Here is a 22,454-nt window from a genome sequence, read left to right as displayed (position 1 = left end):
ATCATCATCATCATCATCATCATCATCATCATCATCATCATCATCATATTAAAACCCCTAGATACTCTCAGGTCTCAGCCCAAGTTCCACTTCCATTGAAAGGCCTTTCCATAGTCCCCTAGTTATTCATATCTTCTAACTAGCTAGCTATCATCTAGATGTTAGACACTAAATGATTTATTTATATATGTTTATATTTGTATATACATGTATGATAGAGATAGAAGATAGACAGATGATAGATACGTAGGTAGATAGATGAGAGAAAGAGAGAGAGAAAGAGAGAGAATATCTCTTATAATTACTTATCTATGAATATGTTCTAGTACCCAGTAGAATGTAAGTGTCTGGAAGGCAAGCAAGCTTGCCTCACCTTTGTATTTGTATCCATCCCCTTTCTCTTGCTCAGTGGCTAGCAAATAGTAACCACTGAATAAATGCATATTGATTAATTGATCTGATTTAATCTAATCAACTCATTTTAAAGATGATTAAACTGAGACCTAGAGAGGCTGTGACTTGTACAGTCATGTAGCTAATTTGTACCAGAAGTGGGATTAGAACCTAGTTCTCCTGATTTCCAATTCAGCAAACTGACCATTACAGAATGCCTCTTCATGTAGAGTGAAACTTATATTAAAAAAATAAAATGAATCTTCAGATGTGGAAAAAATAATACAATTCTGGTGTGTCTTATATGTATGCCAAGCACACTGTAGGTGTTAAATAAGTGGGGATTGAATTAAACTGAACCTACTTGACATTTCAGTAGCGAGTACAATCGAATTTGTCCACTGGTGAAATCTCATCTTGATCCTGGAAGTTCTGAGGATTCATTTTTCTGTATGTCTTTGATCACCAAGCTGATCTTTTCATCCTCAGAGAATTCACTGACAACACAACAAAGACAACGTTTATAAGCCCACAGCCACTGGGACAATGAAAATACACTTGTAATCTATTGATTTTACTTCTTCAATTTTTGGATTGATTTTTTTTTTCAATTCCCTTTCATGGATCCTTTATAGAATGTAACTGGTCTCCTTTAGTTTTTATTTTCTCCTTCAGTAAACTTTTTCTTTCATAAAAACTTGTATGCAAATACAAACATTCAGCATGTGTATAAAGTATCAGCTCCCTAATGGCAGGTGAGTACTTACATTTTATATGAAAGTTATCTGAAAAAAATATAAAGTGTTATGCTCTGCCTGGTTTCAGCTCCACAAAACAAGATGCCCCTCCCAGGTTGGGTTCATCATTTCTCAACTCACCATTATGCTGTTCACTCAGGCCCTGACTGACACCACCTCCTTCTGCCTCCTCTCCCCTCTGATTGGAGGGCCGGAGGGTGGAGTGCCAACCTCCTCCAGATGTGTGGCTGAAACTGGACTTTTAAGTTGACTCCACTCTGCATTTACTGTTCTGCCTGGTTTCAACTCCAGGGAACTGGATGCCCTGACAAGTACCCTCCGGTGTCCCCCACCCCTTGTTCCCCACCCTCATCTCTTTCCTGCCTTTACATGTTTCCTCCCCACACACACACATCCCACCATTAGATTGTAAACTCCTTGAGGGCATCCTAATTTTAACACAGTGCCTGGAACAAGGTAGGCACTTAATAAATGTTCATTGGATTACATAGTAATAATAATAGTAATGAAAGGCAATATGGCCTCGAGGTAGAGAGCTGGCCTCAAAGTCAGGAAGACTTGGCCCAGTTCAAATCTTGCCTCTGACTCACACTGGTTGCATGGGCCTCTCAGAGCCTCTGGGCAACTTTCTGGGATAATAAGTTGCCAAGGTGTGGATCTGCATTGGTAAAGGAAGTGCCTCACCAATGAAATCACAGGTCCAATGAAAAATAAATAAATATATGAATAACACTAATAATATTATTAGTAATTACCTCAGGTGAGTTAAGCAAAATAAAACACTGCTCCATTTAAATTGGGTTTGCTACCTTTATTTGCTTGGTTTTTTGCTTTTCAAAGTCATTAAAGCAGCATTTTCTAAGTACCCTTTATAAATGCGTGTAGCTTTACATTAGGGTGGCTAGGTGGTGCCTAGCATCAGACATTTATCAGGTGCCTAGTGTAGCATCAGACATTTACTATTTGTGTGACCCTGGACAAGTCACTTTACCCTGTTTGCTTCAGTTTTTCATCTATAAAATAAGCTGGAGAAGGAAATGGCAAACCACTCCAAAATTTTTGCCAACAAAACCCCAAATGGGATCACAAAGAGTCAGAAACGACTAAACAACAACAACAACATTTTACATTAGGGAGGACTGTATTCAATGGTCTTTACATTTAGAAAATATGATCTATTAATAAATCCTTTTTTTCTTCCACATACCACATATCTCTCCCTCATTGCTACAGACTTGAAAATGAGCAATATGTTAAAAAAATAGAAGTGAGAGAATAAGAAAAGCACTCAGAATATTGAAAGATTGAATCATCCTTCCTAATGAATATAACAACATAACAATGCCACCAAGAAATCACAGTGCATTTCTCCTAAAAATGTGACTTTTGAGGCTTTCTGATGCTCTGGGAATATCCCCTGCTGTTATTACACATGCTGAGCTCTTTCGGAGGGCTGTGGGAGCTTTGGGCAAAATTGATGACAGGATGTGGCCCCTTGCTGTATTTCTGACCTCAGAGCTACACACACACACACACACACAAACACACAGACACACAGACACAAAGACACACACACACACACACACACACACACACATCCCTCTTAGAGAGGTCACTGAAATGCAAGGCACGGAGGGCAAAATGTGTTCCTAATGAATGGATTGACTTTTCACTGGAGTGTGGCTTTGTTTAATCATGATGGGTTAAGATGAAAAAGAATCCATTTTAAGAGGTTTCAAATGATCATTGTGGCTGGATGTTTGGTCTCTCAAATTTTGATCCTGCTGACCTTCAAGGACATCCAGTCCCACTTCCTTGTTTTACAGATAAGGTAACTGATGCCAGGAGAGGTTAATGACTTACTTAAGATCACACATTAATAAGTAGTAAGTGGAAGAAATGGGATTAAAATCAAGGGCCCTGACTCTTTATCCAGTACTCCTATCATTCCATCTACCCTAAACCCTACCCTAAACATATATACACAATACATGAAGAATGTCATTGAAATGCCATTGACAATAATGGAAAAATGATGCCCTGCTCTTCTATTTTGAACTCAGTAAAGTGGCAGCAATGATTTTCTGGGAAAACTGGTAAAAAAAAAATCCCTCCAGGAGTGTGTAGTATGCTGGTAAATGTTTAACAACAAGATTTGGGGAAAAGGAGGAGAAATGTACAGAGGACACACTTTTAAGTTTAAGCTGCTTTAATAACATTTTCCCCATCACTTTCTTAAGTCCAGAGAATCAACAAAACAGCCCAAGCGCTTATTTGTAGCACTTGCAATTTCCAAAGAGTAAATGGTCTCATAGAAAATTTAACAATTGTCTCTCTTGAGCTGGTTTACCCCTGCTGCAAACATCTTGTACCTTTATGATACCCCTGGCTGCTCAAGGCCTTCTAGTGTGGTGCCCCATTGGAGTCTGTTCCCCTCTTCACCAATCCCTACAACCTCCCCCCCGCATCAAAACTTGACTATCCTTAGTCCTAGCTGTTCATTATTATATAGTTTCCTGTATGATAGATTATCTGACTCTGTGCTGAGGTATGAAATTTAGCTCATAATGGACTACCCTTCTTAGATGTAGTTGTATTTTATTAGAGGACTCCTAGAAACAATATGGGACAACTAAGTGGGAACTAAGTATAGGGTGCTGAGGCTAGAATCAGGAAGACTTATCTTCCTGAGTTCAAATCTGGCCTCAGACACTTACTAGCTGTGTGACCCTGGGCAAGTCGCTTGACCCTGTTTGCCTCAGTTTCCTCATCTCTCAAATGAGCTGGAGAAGGAAATGGCAAACCACTCTAGTATCTTTGCCAAGAAAACCCCAAATGAGGTCATGAAGGGTCAGACACAAATGAAAACGACTGAACAACAACAAAGTATCAATATCTTAACCCTGAAATGAGTTTCTATGGGCAACATCATAATTCATTTTATGAGTTCACAAAGCAATTTCACATCCATTATTTCATTTGGTACTTACAATAATCCTATGGAGTAGGTGAGACAATTATTTTCCCTTTTTTTAGGATGATTATAAAAAAAGAAGTTTTAGAACTGGAATCTTAGAAATCATAAAGTCCAACCCTTTAGTTTAATAGAAAAGAAACTGAGGCTTTGATTGGGAAAGTAACTTACCAAGGTTACATAGATAGGAAGTCATTGAGCTAGATTTCTAAATCCTATTCTCTTTCCATAACGCCACATCTTCCCCTCATCTTTAAGGAAACTAAGGATTAGTGAGATTTTTTTTTGATAATTTAAAAATATGGCCCATGTATAATATTAGCCTTCTGCTGAATTTTATCTTTGTCAAATATATTTCTAGAGCCAAAGTCTTGTCTTGGGAATTTGAAAGGCAGCAAAGTATACAGAAAAGATCACTAGACTGAGAGACAAAAGACCTGGATTCAAGCCCTGGACGATGCCACTTAGCAGCTAGGTGACCTTGAGCCAGTCATTTAACTCTTCCTAACCTCAGTTCCTTCATCTGTAAAATGGGAATAATAATATGTGTACTACCTATCTGATAGAGTTGTTAAGACAAAACAAATAAGATAATGTGTATAAAATGATGATAATAATAGTATCTCCTTCCTACGGTCAATGTGAGGATCAGATGAGATATTTGTAAAGCACAGTGCCTGGCATATAGTAGGTGCTATATACATTCTTCTTTCCTTTGCCCTTTGGACAGCTAGATGGAGCAGTGGATAGAGTGCCAGGTCTGGAGTCAAGTAGACTCCTCTTTCTGAGTACAAATCCAGTCTCAGACACTAGCTGTGTGAGCCTGGGCAAGTCACCTAACCCTGTTTGCCTCAGTTTCCTCATCTGTAAAATGAGTTAGAGAAGGAAATGGCAAACCACTCCAGCATCTTCGTCAAGAAAACTTCAAATGAGGTCATGAAGAGTCGGGCACAACTGAAAAATGACACAAGAACAACTTCCCTCTTTATTATTGTCAGATAATACATATACTCAACTGGCTTTAGTCCAACTCAACTCCATATTTACGGGATCTAGCAGTAACAGCTTAAAAAATGATTCAATCACTGTATCACTTTAATTCCTTTACAATAAATATTGTAGTGATTATTAATTAACTATATCACATTCCCATCTCCTACAGCAAAAAATACATATATTTATATTTATGTTTTCAGAATTCAGCTTTTGGGAGGGAAGGTAGCTAAAACCCTTACTTAATGGTTTGCCTTGAGTTTCTGGTTTTTTTTCCTTTTCTTCTATTTCTTAATAACATTTATATCTGTGGCTTAATAAAAATATTTTGTTTGGATTTGAACTTTGTTCTAAATTCATTTAACATCCACAACCATTTAAGCCCAACCAAATGAAAAAGTTCAACTACAACCATTCACCAAACCAATTAGTTGTATGTTTCTTAGGCTTCTGGAATCTGTGCAGCTTAGTTTATGTGAGGCCTGAATCACAGGAATGGGTGGAGAGATGCTGCCCAACTAAAACGCTGTTAATTATTTCCACTAAGAGGAGAGACTTACTGCTACTTTACTGGTAGAATTCTTGCCCCAAAGCCTAAAAACAAACAGACAAACAAAATCCTCCTACCTGCCAGTCTCAAAAGGAGTTTGATTCTAATTGGAAAACTATTATGTTTAAGATATTTTTTATTAAATGCCCACTTCTTTGGGTACTAAGGAGAATATAATGTAGGATGGAATGTGTGAAGGTTACACATGGCCCTATTCTTGAAAAATGTATAAATTAGTTTGGTTCAACATAAAAAAAATTAAAATATGCATATATGTTTACTATGTTAGTCAATCAGTCAACAAGCAATTGTTAAGTGCTTGGCACTGTGCAAAGTACTGGGGGATACAAAGAAAGACAAAAGACATTCCTACAACTATGCCCAAAGGGGTATAAAACTGCGCATACCCTTTGGTCCAGTAATATCACTACTAGGTCTGTATCCCAAAGATATTTTTTTTAAAAGGGAAAAGGACTATTTATACAAGGGTATTTATAGCAACTTTTTTTTTTGTGACGGCTAAGAACTAGAAATTGAGGGGATATCCAACAATTGGGGAATTGCTGAACAAGTTGCGGTAAATGATTGTGATGGTATACTATTGATCCATAAGAAATGACAAGCAGGCGGATTTTCAGAAAAACCTGGAAAGACTTGAATGAACTGATGCTGAGTGAAGTAAGCTGAACCAGAACATTATAAGCAGTAATAGCAACATTGTATGATGAACAACTGTGAATGACTTAGCTATTCTCAACAATATAATGATCCAAGACAACCCTAAAAGACTTGTGATGAAAAAATGCTATCTTCCTCCAGAGAAAGAATTGAAGTCTGAATACAGACTGAAGGATAATTTTCATCTTTCTTTTTTATCTTTCTTTCATTTATTTTTCTTTTGTTTTCTTCCTTTCTTTCTTTCTTTCCTTCCTTTTTTCTTTCTGCCTTACTTTCCCTCTTTTTGTTCAAGTTTTCTTCCATAAAATGTATGTTTAATATGAAAATGTTTTATATGATTATACATATATAACCTATTTCAGATTGTTTAATATCTCAGAGAGGGATGGGGGAGAGAGGAAGGGAGGAAGAGAATTTGGAACTCAAAATTTTAAAAAAGGTATATGAATGTTAAACATTGTTTTTCACACAATTGGAGGGAAATATTATTTTTTAAAAGGCATTCCTGCCCTCAAAGGGTTTACAATCTAATGGACTAACATAAAGTGAAATGCAAGATGGTATGAAATAAATTGATCTGTACTGGTCTGGAAATCTTTCTAAAGAAAGAGTTTTCATCTGGGACAGAGTCTAGAGAAGGGGAGCAGATGTAGAGTGGCAAAAAAGAAGAAAGTGAGAGAATGGTATGAGAAAATCTGGGGGGAAAACACTGAGAGAAATGTAGAAGAAGAAGGGTGATTCTCTGCTGCAAGGAACAAGTGCTGAGGTAAATTAAAGCAGTTAGATCAATGCGGCTCATATTACTAGGCTCAAACCCAGTAGGTGTCAACTAAATGGTAGTGACTTACTGGATGGCAGGGGCTGATGAAACACTTTGAAGTCTCTGGTTAGGAACTTGAATCAGGATATTATAAAGTGGCTGACATTCAGGAGACACTCTACAATAATAGTTCTCAAACTTTTGGGTCTCAAGGTCCTTTAGCCTCTTAAAATTATTAAGACCTACCTTGAAAAGCTTTTGTTTATGTGGGTTATACCTATCAATATTTGCCACATTAGAAATTAACATGTCAGTATTACTATAAAAAATTTTGACCTCATAGATACCCTAAAAGAATCTCAGCAACCACAACAGGTCCTTGGACCACACTGAAACTCAGTACCCTAAAAGAAAAACGTGTACTTATTTCATACTCCATAGCATCTAATGTTTCCTATCTGCTGTTAATTTCCTCCCCATCAAGAATTATATTTAATAACTATTCATAATTAATGGTTGGCATCTTTCTTCTCAGAACCTCAAAATATTAACAAATGTTCTCTGCCTAACTTTTATAGTATACCACTGGGAAAAAAGGCAATAGTTCACAAATATTGTTAAAGTTTTATCACAGAATTGTGAAACAAGAACATATTCATTAAAGATATTCCCACAAACATCTTTTATGTTGCCCCTGGCCCTGCCCATTCTTAACAAGGAACTCTGGAATCAGGAATACTGTGTCCAGTTTTCTGAATTTGACTCCTCAATGAATCAATTGATCTATTTGGCTCTTGCTTTCACTCCAAAGTTTTACCTTGGGAAATTCTCCCTAATACAGCTTAGGTGTGTCTAAATTTATGTCTAAATTTTCCTAAATGTGGATAACAGGGTCTGTAACTCTTCCACAGTCACTCAATATAAAATAAAGGTATGGGGTAGTCTTTATTTTATTTTTTAAAAATCAATTCATTATTTATTTTTAACATTCTATTTTTTTTATTTAAGTTCTGAATTCTCTCACTCCCTCCAACCCCTTCCCCGCCCATTGAGAAGGTAGGTAATGTGATATCCATTATACATATGAAATCAGGCCAAAACATATTTTCATATCAGCCATGTTGCAAAAAAAAGAAGAAAAATGAAGAAAGTGAAAAAATTATGCTTCAATCTGTACTCAGAATTCATCATTTCTCTCTGAAGGCGGATAACATTTTTCATCATGAGTTCTTCAGAGTTGTCTTATATTGATCAGAATAGCTAAATCATTCAGAGTTGATCATCATTGCAATATTTCTATTACTGTGTACAATGTTCTCCTTGATGTTCTCACTTCACTTTGCATCTGTTCATATATGTCTTCCCAAATTTTTCTGAAACCATCTTGCTCATGATTTCTTATAGTATTCCATCATGATTGTGTATCACAACTTATTTAGCCATTCTTCAATTGATAGGCATCCTCTCAATTTCCAATTCTTTGCCACCACAAAAGAGCATTTAGGTCCTTTTCCTTTTTCTTTGATCTCTTTGCGACACAGACATAGCACTGATATTGTTGTGTCAAAGGGTATGCACAACTTTATAACCCTTTGGGCATAGTTCCAAATTGTTCTTCAGAATTGTTGGACCAGTGCACAACTCTACCAACAATGCATTAGTGCACCTATTTTTCCACATCCCCTCTAACATTTATCATTTTACTTTTCTGTCATTTCAGCCAGTCTAATAGGTGTGAGGTCATAGCTCAGAGTTCTATTAATTTGCATTTCTCTAACCTGTAGCAATTTAGAACATTTTTTCATATAGATTGTATTTTTCTGGCAAGTAGGTGTCACAGTGGGTAGAATGTCAGGACTGGAGTCAGGAAGACTCCTCTTACTCAGTTCAAATTTGGCCTCAGATACCTACTAACTGTGTGATCCCAGGTGAGTCACTTAATCCTGTTTGCCTCAGTTCCTCATTTGTAAAGTGATATGGAGAAGGAAATGGCAAACAACTCCAGTTATCTCTGCCAAGGAAACCCCAAATGGGGTCACAGAGTCAGACATAATTGAAAAGAAAATGACTGAAACAGATAGCTTTGATTTCTTCTTCTGAAAACTTCCAGTTCATATCCTTTGACCATTTATCAATGGGGAATGGCTCTTATTTTTATAAATTTGGTTCAGTTCTCTATTTGAGAAATAAGTTTTTCACTAGAGAAAATTACTGTAAAATTTTCCCCTCCCCCCAGTTTTTTGCTTTCCTTTTAATCTCAGCAGCATTGATTTTGTTTGTGGAAAACATTTATAATATAAGGTAATCAAAATTATCCATTTTACTTCCTGTGATCCTATCTATCCCTTGTTTAGTCATAAATTCTTCCTTTATCCACAGATCTGAAAGGTAAACTTTTTCACACTCCCTTAATTTGTTTATAATATCAATCTTGATGACTAAATCATCTAATCATTTTTACTTTATCTCAGTATATGGTATGAGATGTTGCACTATACCAACATATATGGCAAACTGCTTTCCAGTTTTCCGAGGAATTTTTGTCAAATAGTGAGTTCTTGTCCCAAAAACTTGGATTTCTGGGTTTATCAAACACTAGATTACTGTGGTCATTTACTACTGTGTTTTATGTACCTAATCTATTCCACTGATCCATCACTCTATTTCTTAGCCAATATCAGATTGTTTTTTCATAATTAACACCTCATAATATAATTTGAAATCAGGTGCTACTAGGCCACTTTCTTTCACATTTTTTTCATGGATTCTTTTTATGTTATTGACCTTTTGTTCTTCCAGAAGAATTTTATTATTTTTTTCTAGCTCTATATAATACTTTTTGTAGTTTAATTGGTATGATACTGAATAAGTAAACTAATTTATATAGAATTGTTATTTTTATTATATTGGCTCAGCCTATCTGTGAGCAATTAATATTTCTCCAATTGTTTGGATCTGTCTTTATTTGTGTAAAAAAATTTTGGAATTGTTTTTATATAGTTCCTGGGTTTGTTTTGGCAGGTATGCTCACAAGTATTTTATGTAGTCTGCAGTTATTTTAAATGGAATTTCTCTTTCTACCTCTTCCTGCTAGACTTAGTAATATATAGATGTGTTGGTGATTTATGTGGGTTTATTTTATATCCTGCAACTTTACTTAAATTGTTAATTGTTTCAACTAATTTTTCAGTTGATTCTCTCAGTTTCTCTAAATATATCATCATATCATCTGCAAAGAATGATAGTTTTATTTCCTTATTGCCTATTCATGTTCCTTCAATTTCATTTTTATCTTATTGCTATAGCTAGCATATCTAGTTGAATAATAACTGTTATAACAGACATCTTTACTTCACCCCTGATCTTAACAGGAAGGCTTCTAATTTATTCCCATTACAAGTAACATTTGCTGATGGTTTTAGATAGACACTACTTATAATTTCAAGGAAAGTTCCATTTATTCCTATGCCTTCTAGTGTTTTTCACAGAAACAGGTATTATATGTTGTCAAAAACTTTTTCTGCATCTATTGATATAATCATACAATTTTGTTGTTTTTGTTATTGATATGGTTAATTATACAGGTAGTTTTTTTAAAAAAATATTGACCAACCTTTCATTTCTGATATAAATCCTTCCTAGTCATAGTTATGATTTTTGTGATATGTTGCTATAATCTCCTTGCTGGCATTTTATTTAAAAATTTTACATTGATATTCATCAGGGAAATTAGTTCTTTCTCTGTTTTTACTCTTCCTGACTTAGGTATCAGAATCATTTTTGAGTCATAAAAGAAATTTGGTAGGATTCCTTCTTTACAAATTTTTGAATAGTTTATAAAGTATTGGAATTAATTGTTCTTTCAATGTTTGGTAGAATTCACTTGTGAATCCATCTGGTCCTGGGGATTTCTTCTTAGGGAGTTTGTTGATGGCTTATTCAGTTTCTTTTTCTTTAATTTTTTCAAATTTAAAAAAATTTTTTTTTAGGCAATTGGGGTTAAGTAACTTGCCCAGGGTCACACAGCTAGTAAGTGTCAAGTGTTTGGTCTGAGGCCAACTTTGAACTCAGGTCCTCCTGACTTAGGGGCCAGTGCTCTATCCACTGCACCACCTAGCTGCCCCCAGTTTCTTTTTCTTAAGATAGAGTTATTTAAGTATTCTATTTATGTTGATTTGGGAAATTCATGTTTTTGTAAACATTCATCTATTTCCCTTCTATTGTCAGATTTCTTCGCATATAATTGAGTAAAAATAGTTATTAATAATTGCTTTAATTTTATCTTCATTGGTGATGCATTCACCCTTTTCATTTTTTATATTGGCTTTCTTCTTTCTTTTTTTTTTTTAAATCAAACTAACCAATGGTTTATCTATTGTATTGTTATTTTTGCATAAAACCAACTTCTGGTTTTATTGATTAGTTCAATGTTTTTATTTTTTACTTTCAATTTTATTAATCTCTCCTTTAATTTTCAGAATTTCCAATTTGGTATTTAATTGGACAATTTTAATTTGTTCTTTTTCTGTTTTTTTTATTGTATGCCAAATTAATTGATCTACCCTTTCTCTATTTTATTGGTGTAAGCTAGTAAGTGACATAAATTTTCCCCTGAGTACTGATTTGGCTGCATCCCATAAATTTTGTTATGTTGTCTTACTATTGTCATTCTTTTTAATGAAAGTATTGATTGTTTCTGTGATTTGTTCTTTGACCCCTTCATTCTTTAGGATTAGATTATTTAGTTTCCAATTTATTTTTAATCTATGTTTACACAGACTTTTATTAAGTATAATTTTATTGCATTATAGTCTGAAAAGTATTAATGTAATATCTGTTTTCTGCATTTCTTTGTGAGGTTTTTAATGTCCTAATACATGGTCAATTTTTGTATAGATGCCATGTATAGCTGACAAAAGGCATACTTCTCTCTATTCCCATTCAATTTTCTCTAGAGGTTTATCATATTTAATTTTTCTAAAATTCTATTCCTCTCTTTAACTTCTTTTTTATTTATTTTATGGTAAAATTTATCTAGCAATGTGAGGGGAAAGTTGAGGTAACCCCACTAGTATATTTTTATTGTCTATTTTCTCCTACAACTCATTTAATTTTTACTTTAAGAATTTGGATGCTATGCCATTTGGTCCATATATATTTAATATTGCTATTTCTTAATTATCTATGGTACCTTTTAGCAAAATTAGTTTCCCTGCTTGTCTCTTTTAACTAGATCTGTTTTTTTCTTTTGTTTGAGATCATGATTGCTTCCCCTGCCCTTTTTACCTCAGCTGACACATTACAGATTCAGCTTCAGCCCCTTTATTTTTACTCTGTGTGTCTTTCTGTTTCATGTTTGTTTCTTATAAATATTGTATCGTTGGATACTGGTTTCTAACCCATAATGCTCTCGGCTTCATCCATATTCACAGATAGGATTACTAACTGTGTATTTCCCTCCTTCCTATTTTTTCATGTTTATTCTCTCTCCCTCTCTTTTTTTTTAACCATGTCCCTCCTCAAAAGTCTGTATTGCTTCTGACCACTGCCTCCTTTAATCCACCCTACCTTCCAGCACTCTCCCTGCCCTTTTATTATGCCTTTCTCCTCCTACTTCCCTGTTGGGTAAGATAGATATACCCGACTGACTGTGTATAATATTACTTTTTTTTTTAACCAATTTAGATATGAGTGAAGTTCAAGTGTTGTCTTCCACCATTTTCCCCTTCACTGTAAAAGCTCTTCCCTCTTTTATATGAGATAATTTCCCCTATTTTACCTCTCCATTCCCCCTTCTTCTGATGTATCCTTTCTCACCCCTTCATAATTTTTTTGGAGATTATTCAAGCATAATCACCTCACATCCATGCCTTCTATTTATGTATACACATTCTGACTGCCCTGATAATGATAAAGTTCTTAGGAGTTAAATATCATCTTCCCATATAAGATTGTAAACAGTTTAACCTTATTGAGTCCTTTATGATTTTTCCTTCATGTTTACTTTTTTTATGCTTCTCAAGTCTTATATTTGAATGTCAGATTTTCTGTTTAGCTTTGTTCTTTTCATCAGAAACATTTGAAAGTCCTCCCTTTCATTAAATATTTTCCCCCAAATGATTATACTCAGTTTTGCTGGGTAAGTTATTTTTGGTTGTAATCCTCAATCATTTGCCTTCTGGGATATTATATTTTAAGCTCTCTGCTCCTTTAAGGTGGAAGCTGCTAAATCTTGCATGATTATGACTGTGGCTTTATGATATTTGAATGACTTCCTTCTGGCTACTTGCAATATTTTCTCCTCTACCTGGGAACTCTGGAATTTAGCTATAATATTCCTAGAAATTTTCCTTTTGGAATCTCTTTCACAAGACAATGAGTTGATTCTTTCAATTTCTATTTTACTCTCCGGATGTAGGATATCAAGGCAATTTTCCTTTACAATTTCTTCAAATATGATGTCTAGGCTTTTTTTTTTTATCATGACTTTCAGGTAGTTCAATGATTCTTCAACTATGTCTCCTCAGTCTATTTTCCAGGTCAGTTGTTTTTCTAATGAGACAGTTCACATTTTCTTCTATGTTTTCATTGTTTTGACTTTGTTTTATTTGTTTATTGATGCCTCATGGAGTCATTAGATTCCACTTTCCCAGTTCTAATTTTTAAGGGATTCTCTTCCTCAGTGAGTTTTTATACCTCTTTTTCCATTTGGCCAATTCTGCTTTTTAAGGAGTTTTAGCCAATTCTGCTTTTTAAGTAGTTTTCTTCATTGCATTTTTGTGCCCCTTTTATCATTTGGCCAATTCTGTCTTTTAAGGTATTATTTTTTTTCTTCAGTATTTTTTTGTGCCTCTTTTACCAAGGTGTTGACTCTCTTTTTATAATTATCTTGCATCACTCTCATTTCTTTTCCCAACTTTTCTCTACTTCCTTTACTTGATTTTTAAGTTCTTCTAGTAATTCTTGTTGGGCTTGTGTTCAATCCACATCAACTCCAACAAGTTTAGTGTGGCTTCAATAGATGATGGTGATGATCATCATGATGATGATGATGGTGATGTCAATGGTATCACCATCAATTCAGTCATCCAGGCTCATCATGCAGGTGTCATTCTAGATTCCTCAATCTATCTCACCACCCAAAATCCAATTTGCTGCTGAGGCTGTCAATTTTACCTTTGCAACATTTCTGAACAATGCTCCTTCTCTGCTCTGACACTGCCACCAACTTGGTATAAGCCTTCATCATCACCTTGTGATTTGACCATTGCAATGGCCTACTGGTTGATCTCCCCTCTTCAGATCTCTCCCCACTCCAACTCATTCTCTATTCAAGTCTCAAAGCACAAGTCTGACCATGTCAAAACCCCAATCCTCCATTCAATCAACTCAAGTGGTTCCCTATTGCCTCCAGGGTTAAAAAAAATTCTCCATTTGACTTTTAAAGCTCCTTCCTACCTTTCTAATTTTCTAATATCTTATAGCTCCCTACCCCTTTTCCCACCACACACACATGTATTTTGTGATCCAGTGACATTAGGCTTCTTGCTGTTCCTCAAACAACATATTCCATTTCCATATTCTACCTTTTCATTGTCTGCCCCCTATGCCTGAAACTCCCTTCCTCATCTCTGCCTCTTAGTTTTCCTGATCCCTCTTACTGTGATTATCTCCAGTTTATTCTGTTGTTGACTGACTAATAATAATATTTATTTAAACTCCTATGTTTATGAAGTAGATTCCTAGCAATAACCCTGTGAGGAAAATAATAATAGTTCACATGTATATAACCCTTTAATATTTACAAAGATTTTTACATACTTGATCTCACTTGATCCTCCTTATAATCCTGTGAGGAAGGTAGTGTACAGTATTATTATCCTCATTTCATAAATAAGAAAACTGAGACTCAATGAAGTTAAATTATTTGCCCAGGGTCACACAGTTAAGGCATGGTTGAAGTATTCTTACCTTATAGTACTCTTTCTCATGATAGAAGAAAAGTCAGAACTAAAAGAAATACCCTTATACCTGCTTTATTCTCTTAACTAGAGTGTTTAACATAAACTCTGAGAAAAGGTTATGACATTCATATGACAAAGAAGTTCATCATAAGTTCCTGGTGGATGGCTAGATGGAAAATGAGGCCAATCCTTTGCATTAGGATATGAAATATAGCACAAGATCCATCTCTGTTGGATTTCACATCCCATCTAGCCATCCACCAGGAAACCAAAGCCTAACCAGAAAGGTCATCTTGCCATATGTCTTGCTCCTCCTTTTCCCTGAGAGGAACCTGGTTTTCTGGAACCATACCTCCTGAGACTGTGTAACACCACCCTGGAAGGGTTAATCCACTCAGCTTTAGCACTCAGCCATGAAGCCAAACTGTCCTATTTGGTGGGAGAGGTAAGTGAAAACCAACTAGCCTCAAAGAATATTTCTACTAGGAAACCATAGTCTACTCAATACAGGTATCTTACCATCTTCCCTGTTGGTATATCTGAACCCCCAATTCTAATTTCTACCTCTTGCTTTTTGACTAGTAATCAAAATAAAACTACCAATGCTACTGGAAAGGATGTGACAGTTGTGACACCATAGACAACTCCCTTCCCTGACCACCACTCCCCTAACTATTTTGTAGCCCTCTAAGAGAATGCACAGAATAGTAATCCCCCTAGATTATCTGTCCTACCTCCTAAGTGATACTAGCAAACTAAGTCCCCTAGAAAATGATTATCCTCATTCAATAAACTCTGTGAAGTCAACTCCTAAAATTAAGGTTTTCAAGCCCTCACCAACATACTTACTTCTTCCAGACATGATGTTCAAATGGGTTCTCTGGACCTGAACCCAGATGGGTACAGTTTCTTCTACTGGTCCAGTCGCTCCATTGCAAGACATCTAAGATATCATGGCTGATGATGAGAAAGTAGAATACTTTCTCATGGGTTGGGTTCTTAATCCATAGTTGACTCCCTTCTCTTTTCCAAAGATGGCACTGTTCAGGGCAATCTCTTTTCTTACTTGACTCTTTAGAGAAGGTGCCTTACTCTTTAAAGGGCCAGCAGGGTTTAGCCAGTCAATGGCCAACTGTCCTCTAATTCCACCATTTTTCATCAGAAAATTTCTTCACACCTCATAAATGACTAAGGAGGAGATATTTTGTTTAAGATCTTAATACCTCATTGTCTCCATTATCTTCCCCCTTGCCATCTGTGATTTTATCAACTAGGCCTTGGGGAAACCAATCAATCAGGGAGCATCCTGCTGTAATGTAAGTTACTTGAGGACAGGGACTATCTCACTTTTCTATTTCTATGCCTAGTACCTATCACAGTGTTTGGCCCATTGTAGACTCTTAATTCTTAATAATAATTATTATAATAATAACTAAAAATAGATACCATTTATATAGAGTTACTGGGTCTGCAAAACACTTTAAGACATTATCTAATTTGATCCTCACAACAACTCTGCGAGATAAGTGCTATTATTATTCCCATTTTACAAATGAGAAAATTGAGTTTGAGAGGTTAAATGATGTGCCCATAAATAAAATGATTGTTTATTCTTCATTCATTATCCCATTCACTTGCTATAATTCTCCCTTTCTATCTGAAATACCCAACACAAAAGCCACTATATTTTGGGGTAAGTTTAATAGTCTAAGGAGGAGCTCACCAAGGCCTACAGAGTTGGGACCTTGGGTCATCATAAGCACCATGGGTGAAGGGAAGTGCCAAGTGAGGGAAGATAGTCTTTCCATAACAGAATATCTGAGTAAGCCATAACATAGGCCCCTGAGAAGGAAATATTTGGCAGTATTGATAAAGCTCACCTATTCCATAGTGTTATCTACAACCAGCACTGAGGCAGATTGATTTCTCTGCTCCTCAGTTTCTTTAAAGTTATCACAGTTCACAAGAAAATGAACCTAAACAGATGTGAAAGTTTAGACTGAGGACTCTTCCAAAAGTCAGTGCAATGGAAAATTGTTATTATCTACTAATGACTGCACTGGAGAAGGAAAAAAATCAATGAATCCTTGGCAAAAGAGTGACACACAACCCCAGGAGCATGGTAGAAAGAGTGTTAAGGGATGTAATAGAGAATATCTGCCCACACTCTCTTGAGTGAGTCAAGAGGGCTCTAACAAAGGCCATTCTAATGCTAGAACCTCACTGAACCTCCCATCCCTCTCAGACACAACTTTGCCTGTCTAATGTGAGCCACCCAAGCTGTTACTTCCCGAATGGCATGACTTACCATTCTCTGGTGATCTCACATAGTATGATAAACATCAGCTTGTTAATTTTTTTTTTTTTACAAATTTGGCACTGAATGGGTAATGTAAAGACCAATCTACTCGAAACCAATAATGAGTTTATCCAAAGATGCTTCATAGTGACTCCAAGTTAAATGCTGCCTCAAATCAATAAATCTGCCTAATCATATGGTGTAGTGGAAAGAGCAGAGGGTCAGAGGGGTCAGAGATTCCTCCTTGTTGTGCTTCCTGCATAGTGGCACTGAAGAGAAACCAGAGAAGATGTGGTGAAAGGAAGCAGGAGGGGAAGCTAAAACACCATGGGAATGAGTCTCTTTTATAAGGAACCCAAGACATAGGCTTATTAAAAAAAACAAAAAACCTTGCTTTCAATTTGGTTACTGTTCATTCAACTATCTTTATATTCTTAGAAGAAATGATGCTGTTAAGCTCCCATATCCTTGGAGACAGCATTTTGGTACAAACAAACAGCAGAAAAAAGAAAGAAGTAAATAGGCTCTGTTGGCCCTTGAGGTCAGGACTCCTCCCTAAATTAATAGTTTTTGACATTCAAACAAAGTTGTAAAGTGAGAAATGCTTCCTGTAAATCTCACCAACCCACCCATTTTCACAGTCAATAAGAAGGCATCACCAGCTACTCTAATTGCCAGTACGTGTAGCTGGTATTGTAAGGTTTTAACTAAGGGGAGCAGGGAAACATTCAGAATCTGAGTTGGTCCCTTAATACATAATCAAGCAAAACTTTTACTTGTTAATAAAGCATGGTAAATTGAGTAAACAGCTGGCAGGAAGACATGAGTTCAAATGCTACCTTTGACACATACTAGCTAGGCAAGTCATTTAATCTCTCAATGCCTCAGGCAACTCTCTAAAATCATAAATTTTAGAAAAGTTGCAAATGTCATTGGTAGGAGAGAGTCCTTTATGCCAATGAAATCCCAGTCTCTGATTTTTTTAAAAAGCTTTTTTTATTACATTACTACAATTTACCAAGTACATTTTTTTAAAAAATGACCTTTTTTTTTTTCAAAGTAGAAAGTACCCAGGCCAAGGAAAAATTTTTTTTTTTAATTTTCATGTCTTTTTGATTCCTGCCCTTTTCTATTAGGATACAAATAAAGTTTGCAAGTTATACTTGTGGGTCCTTGACTAATCAGTAAAAAGTAAACACAAAGTTTGGAAAGATTCCTTGAGGCATCTCATTGTCTTTTTTTCCCATTCATCTAATCTACCCACCCCCAATTCCTCTTTGCTGCTTTCTCACCAAGGGACTCAAAATGAAGATAGTTAACAGCCGTTTTCCACTCTCCAAGTTTTGTTCCAAAACCTCACCCATTAAACAATACATGGTTACCCTTTATTCTTAACTGACATTTTTTCAGTATTTGTGGCAAAATGGGGGTGGGGGGATTTTGAAGAGAGGGATGGAAAGTGCAGGTGGGAGACTTTGAAAGTCTTTGTCTAGTAACTCAAAGAGCTCACAGCTTTTGCCTCTCTTTTCAGGGCGGAACAATGCCCAAGCTAGAACAAAAGCAGAGTAGATTCAACTGATTTGGCATTTGGCCACAACTTTATTAAGCAACCTAATGAAACATATTATTCTTTCACTCAGCACCCCAGAAGGTAATCTATGCCAACTAGCCTATTGGCTCACTTTTCTGAAAACTATTATATGTATTACCCCCAGGCCAAAACGCTTTCCTGTGGCAAGGATCATACAAATACTCTTGTCTAATCATTGCAGTTAGAAATTTCTGGAAAGGGAATTTCATTCACAGTAGTACATGAGAACCAGATTTCATTCTGAGAGCTTAGACACAATCAATCAATCAGCAAGCATTTATTAAATGCTTACTATGTGCCAGGCACAAGCAGTATTTAATCATCTCCATTTATTCCATTATATGTTTATATTATATACAAATACATGTCTATATTATATACTTGTAATATAAACATATATTTTTATATATACAAGTATGTAATATAAACATAAAAAATACTCCAAGTTTATATGTATACACATACATAAATTTCCATCCACCCTGGACATCTTCATATCTGCCTAGTACCCCTTTTCTAAAATAAGAGTGACAATCAACCCCACTATGGTTCCCTCACCATCGCAGGGACTCCTCAGAACCAAACACTCTTCCCTGGTGTTATAGGAAAGACATGACTCAGGCCAGTACCTTGGCAGTTTAGGTTTGAAATGAGAATGAAATGAAACACTTGTAGAAGATATAACAATTTGAAAAGAAGGCCTATTTAGCCAAGGGGGAGGGAGAGGAAAATATTTAATAAGTATGATCAATCACCTCTTCCTATGTTGTCCATAGCTGACCAATGGTCGATGCACTTATACTCAGACAATAAGGAAGCTACATCAGTGGCCTGAGCCTTTATTCCCTTTAATTAATTACATCTCAAAGATAGTTTCAATACCTTTTAAGGGAAAAAAAAAACTATCCCTGCCCACAGGGAAGGGATTCTAGTAAATATGCCTCTTATAAGACTTAGCCAACTTTCTTTTCTCTATATACATTATATTAGAATGTAAGTTCTTCAAATTATAGGACTCTCACTTTTTTAATGGTATTTTGAGTACCTAGTACTGTGAGTGGCACAAAGTACATGCTTCATAAATGATTTTTCATTCAATCACTCAATTTTACGTATTTCTATTCCACTGTGCTGTTCTGTGCTGTGCTACATATTACCCAAGTGAGCTTCGTGGACATGGTTTCAGGGTCTAAATCAGTGGTGGCATATTCAATAGAAAGGAGGGGGCCACAATACCATACCAAAGGATCCTTGCGAGCCACTTACTGACTTAGAAAACCACATATTAACATTATCTATTGTGTTATTTGTTTTGTTAAATGTTTCCTAATTACACTTTTTTTGCAGATTATTACTTTTTAATAGCACATCATCTGTTATACATATATCATTTTTAACTTGATGTCAATCATTAGTGGCCTTTAGCAATAAATGAGAGTGAGCCTTAATGAGATTTTTTTCTAAAAATGCTTTGTAGCACCTCACACATCGCTCATAAATAGTCTCAAAATCAGAGTTATTTCCATAATATAGATTTTCAATGAGAAATTGTTTCTGTGGCTCATAGCTTCAGAGAAGTTCAATTTTAGCTTTGAAGTTTTTAACCTGATAAACTTCTCTATTCAAATCTCTCAGATTGCTTTCATCTATACACAGTGTATAATCAAAGGTAAGGAAATCTTCTTTGGTAATCTGCCTGGTAAGATGATTCATGGTAATGCCATGTTTCTTCATGCAAGTCTGCCCTCGATAATCAGAAGGGTTTCCTATCTCATATGTAGATGTTACTGTATTGTCTATCCTCCATTTATCTGAAATATTCGATCAGTTACAAGTTTCCTAAAAATTGCTTCTGCTAGAGGTGAGCGACAAATATTACCCAGAAACATGAACAGCACAGACTTGGTCCCCTCTGGGGTCATTTTTCATTCCTATGCCTCCTAATTACATTTTAATCTTGTTAAGCCACAGGGAGGGCTTTGACACCTCTGGTCTAAATGGTTACAATATTAGATAATTTAACATATAGAGTACTCTCCTTCCTCCTCTCCCTTCTTCACTTTCTGCTGTCTCTACCTACGCCTACACCAGCCAAGGATCATACATCTTCTGTCAGTGACCTTGTGGCACTGAGTAGAAAAACAGTAGCAACTAAATAGCAAAGAGAATGTGACCTTGAAATGGGTTTACAGCAACAAGTCCTTTGAGGGTTTTCAAAAAGTATATGAGTATAACAGTGTAGAACTAAAATATAAAATAAAATTCGGAATCTAATTACCACCCAAGGCAGAAACTGGAAAATGTCCTGTTCTATATTTTCTGTCTGGTTTAACTTGCACAGAACATAATTTTATTACCAAAAAACGGTGATCAACAAAATGCAGCAGAATATGATCTCTACATCATTGTACCAGACAATGATCCATATGGCTACAGCTTTAAAGGAGAAGATGACAACTGGGACTTTGGTACTGGTGCTGGTTTTTATGTGAATGCCGCTGAAGAACCTTGGAAAACCAACTATGGGATGTATTCTTATATAATAGATGAGCTGTCCAAGCTGATAGATGTCGATTTTCCTGCTGAGCCAGAGAAGATATCTAATTTTACCCACTCTATAGGAGACCATGGAACTATGACTTGTTCTTTGAAAAATCCCAACAAAAATAAATCTGTGTCATCATTCTGTTCAATCTGCAATCCTGCGCTCTGTCCTTGGTGGTGAAACACCTTGGATGGATATTTACAATCAGATCAAAGTAAATGGGAGGCATATGATGCTACTCATCATGTGAAGTCTTATCCAGATTCTCAGGTAGACATATTCATTGAGCAAGGCAAAGATGACTGGTATCTTAAAGAATAACAGTTACTTCTTGACTGTAGAAAGGAAAATTTCAGTTGTTTTTAGACTGCAAGAAGGAAATGTCGTAACTACTACTTCATTGAAATGTTTGTTAATGATCACATCAGACATCATGCAAAATAACTTAACACATAAAGCTTCATATATGAGAAATTTCACTATTATGAAAATTAACAGATAAGCAAAACTTTTGAAAAGATAAGATTACACATTTAAAAATGACTGCCTATATACATTCACTTATAGTTTTTATCAAATAACTGACTACCTTCTGGATAAATATATAAAAATCAAGCAATCTGATTTCAATTTTTTCCCATAAGTAACCTAATAGATGACAATTGTCATTGTTTGGGATCAGTTTGAAATTCTTGTTAAATTAAGTCTAAAAGATCACAGAATATGCAAATGAACACATTTGACTGTAAAGAATATAGTAATTCAAATGCCCTTGTTGATGTAAAAACCAGTTATGGGATGTATCAATTCTGTAAAGAACCTAATGATGGAATGTGTCTCAGTAACTGAATAGAGAGACGCTGCATTGGAAAAAAAAATAAAGTACTATATAGAAGAATATAGAAATTAAGTGCTAAATTTACACAGGGACAGATATTTCAGTGCCTTG

General features: G+C 35.6%; 2 pseudogenes; one reads left to right on the top strand and one right to left on the bottom strand.

Annotated features, from left to right (window-relative positions):
* Nucleotides 1-20,364: 20,364 nt before the first annotated feature.
* LOC114044629 lies at nucleotides 20,365-20,882 on the bottom strand (annotated as a pseudogene).
* Nucleotides 20,883-20,957: 75 nt separating this feature from the next.
* On the top strand, nucleotides 20,958-21,961 carry LOC114044628 (annotated as a pseudogene).
* Nucleotides 21,962-22,454: the final 493 nt, after the last annotated feature.

This window comes from Vombatus ursinus, unplaced genomic scaffold (genome assembly GCF_900497805.2).
Source record: "Vombatus ursinus unplaced genomic scaffold, bare-nosed wombat genome assembly UNPS02014774.1, whole genome shotgun sequence".
Taxonomy (NCBI): Eukaryota; Metazoa; Chordata; class Mammalia; order Diprotodontia; family Vombatidae; genus Vombatus; species Vombatus ursinus.
The sequence above is the reverse complement of the archived record's forward strand: the minus strand, read 5'-3'. Positions and strand labels throughout refer to the sequence as shown.